This window comes from Lagopus leucura, unplaced genomic scaffold (genome assembly GCF_019238085.1).
Source record: "Lagopus leucura isolate 7727_CA_CO unplaced genomic scaffold, USGS_WTPT01 Super-Scaffold_100004, whole genome shotgun sequence".
In the NCBI taxonomy this organism is placed as follows: Eukaryota; Metazoa; Chordata; class Aves; order Galliformes; family Phasianidae; genus Lagopus; species Lagopus leucura.
Window position 1 is genome coordinate 36,758,417 of NW_024962264.1, and position 3,261 is coordinate 36,761,677.

The window sequence follows — 3,261 nt, forward strand, 5'->3', positions numbered from 1 at the left end:
TACAAAGAACTACAACTCAGAAACTACCCTTTTATGTAGAAGACAAAGTAGGGGAAAAAAAAAAAAAAAAGCTAGGTTATCTAGGCAACTTCTAAACAGGCTGGCCCCGAGGACGACATTCAGCAGGCATATATAGTAAACCCAGTGTTTGCAAGCAGGTGACATTAACACACAGCTGCAGATGGGCTCACTGCAAGAACATACAGTAAAATCTCCAAATGAAAAGCATCTATTAACCTTTAATACGAAATACAATTCCCACCCTTCTTGTAAGTCCAGGTGCCATTCACTAAGTGCTACACTTAAACATCTTTCTTTGGTTGGAGATCTTTCACCAAGAATCACTGATTTTAATGGCAAATCAAGTTCTGTTGGAACTTCTTACCCCAGTCCCTACAATAACGGACTAAACCGTAGCAAGGTGACTTGAAGTTACAGCTTTACTTGGAAAAAATATCAAAACTTCTACATAGATCAATTCACCTTTTTTTTGTCTCATGTTTCTGTTCGCTGGAGGTATGCAGTCATCCTAAAATGCCAGTCAAGAGTACTTTAGTCAAGCCAAAGCAAAGCAATACCGGCAAAAGCAGACAGCTTTTAAAAAAAAAATTAACACAAAAAATAAAGCAATTAATAAGGAAATCATCGTTCGAAAGACTTTTCTGCTCCCTGTACACAACATAAGGAAACAAAAGTACAGCCATCAGAGAGGAAGCTGACATCTGCAGCAGGACAACAACAATGGAGATGGTCTTCAAATTATTGTGCAAATCGCACCTCCTTAGCCGGATGTCAGTTTCGCTCCCTGCTGTGAGCTAACCACTCAAGACAGTGAAAGAGCAATTACCTTGAAAAGATAAGCCAGGTAGAACTCCCAACTGAAGTTCAAGCTACATTCGAGCCCTTTGGCAACTTGAATTAATTATCAGCACTGCATACCACTTCGCTGAAAGCTACAGCGAGTTACACCATTACAGGATATTTTCTTTAGTTGAACAGTATTTTATGACCCCACTAACACATAACAAATACGGCTTATGTACAGCAGAGCTATATTTTAAGAAGCTATCTAAAGCATTTCATAGGTTTTGAGTCATTTGGGAAACACAAACAGCTACAAGCTGTATCCTGCTCTGTTTTGCTCCTCCTCCACCCCCATACCCACTTTTAGGCGCTGCTTTAGGAATAACGCTTTGCAAACATGGCTTTGGGGAGCCTGGAGCCGGAGCACATGTCAGCTACGAACCTATTACTGGAATCTGTATACAATCTTATTTTCAGTAGTGAAATACACCTGAGAGTTCACTGAGATTAAACTCAGCATTTAAGAAAACTCTGCTGATAGGAAAGCATATCACTAACTCATGAAACTTGCTTTTTCAGCGGTATTCTTTCAGCTTGCAATTAATCTTGCAGATCTCAACGCAGAATGCTGCAATGTCAAGGTGTAAGGCAGTCCATGCTTTTGTTGCCTTGCCAGCTCTTGCGCTGCCAGCCTCACAACTGCAAGCACTGTTCCCACAAACAGTGCAAATCAGAAGAAAGCAAAAGCTGAAGTCGAGATTTCAGTCTATAAAAGCTACACAGCTACAGCTGTTAGTTTTCCTTAACTGAAATTAAATTATCAGTGTCTGCATATGGAAGAAAGAAACCAAGGAAAGGAAGAATAACTCATCAGAGGGGGAAAAAAAAAAAAAGGTAGATAAACAAAGATTATGTAAATCAAAATGATATGGCTTCACACAGATCTGTGATGATATACTTACATCCTTTTAGAAGGGAAATATCGAATTACACTAGCAGTAAATTGCACAGAAACAAATTTCAAATTTAACTTCTGTTACAAAGACACCTAGAGAAACGTGACAACATCTGTCATACAAAGTGAAAGGAATAGGGGTCCAGTTGTAAAACATCTGCTTCTGTGATATCATGCACCGATATCAAGCTTGCTTGTTTACTGTGGGCCTTTAAGCATCAAGAGGAGAGGGTTGGACCATACAAAACATGCTTTATACTATCAATGCTTCCATACTAAGCGATAATAATTCCTTTTCTGGACAAAATAAACAAAATAAATGCAAACATCCAGCATACCTCTAACTGCTTTCAGAGATGTACTCTGCAGACTGCCCCGGGCATTCCTTGCTACACCTCTCTGAATTCACTTCCTACCCTGTAATTTCAACCTACAGAAAATGACAAAGGTCGGAAGATGTCACACAAGGATCTGCACAGCTTGCTTCATATCAACATATAATCAACAGATCCTCCAGCTTTTTCACCAGTCCAAGCAATGAACCTAGTATGAGCTTTTAAAGTGACAGCGGAGCTGTTTGCCACCTGTCACAAAACACGGCGTAGGATGCGCCTGGGAGCAGCGCACACGGCGGTCCTGCCGCGCTCAGCCCGTCCCTCACAGCTCCCAGAGCCGGGCAGCGCCAGCTCGTCTCGCTTGGTACACACTCCTTCCTTGCGCCTCGTTCTCCGCTGAGCCAGGGCAGCTCTTGCACCCGAGCAGCAGCTATATTACGGTGAGTTTCTCCTGGACGTGCGCACTGGTTTATTTACGGAGGCGGAGCAGGAGCGGAGCAGCAGGCAGGGTACGGGCACACGCAGAGGAAGTCACGCCGATGCCCCATTAGCGGCTGCTGACAGACTGCCCCGGAGGCACCGCAGAGCCTCGCCTCCTTTCTTTCTCCCGTTTCAAACAAAGGAAAGAAGCAGACTTTCCTCTCTATGACTTAACGGTTGCCAGCGGGACCAGCCAGCTACCTATTCCCAGGGAACACGGGTGGTGCGGGCCGATCGCGGCTCTAAGGACGGGCGGAACGCCTCAGCCCGGCGCCGCGCTGAGGACCACAACTGCCGCCCCGCTGTCCCACACCCAACGGCGCGTCGCCGCCCCGCCCCACGAGCTGCGTCCCGCGCATGCGCGCGGCGGCGGCAGCGCCCCCTTTTTGCGCCGTTGCAACCGCCCCCCAACGGTCACCCCCGCCGCGCGTTACTGACCTGCCGCGGGGCGGCGTCGCCGCGGGGATGCTGGGCCGCACCCCCCGCCTCTCGCAGCCGCCTTCTTCTCCCTCTCCCGTTTCTCAACCGTCACTGCGGGCGCGACGCTCGGCCCCCGCGGAGAGAAAAGCCCCGCGGAGCGACGCGCGCATGCGCGAAGTGGGAGCGGCCGCGCCTCGCGTGGTGCACGTGATTTCCTCTCGGCGGGCGGGGTGAGGCAGGAGGGAGGTGGGGGGCTTTCCTCGGCGC

General features: G+C 47.8%; 1 protein-coding gene across 2 annotated transcripts in view; it reads right to left on the bottom strand.

Annotated features, from left to right (window-relative positions):
* Positions 1-3,133, bottom strand: part of LARP7 (La ribonucleoprotein 7, transcriptional regulator) — a 27,595-nt gene extending 24,462 nt beyond the window's left edge. The window contains exons 1-2 of one of the 2 annotated variants that reach the window (XM_042871719.1): positions 3,013-3,133; positions 2,098-2,189 (exon numbers count right to left, since the gene is read on the bottom strand). The gene's annotated coding sequence lies outside the window, so the exon portion shown is untranslated. The remainder of the gene's footprint in view (positions 1-2,097; positions 2,190-3,012) is intronic. The other variant, XM_042871718.1, reaches the window with a different exon arrangement.
* Positions 3,134-3,261: the final 128 nt, after the last annotated feature.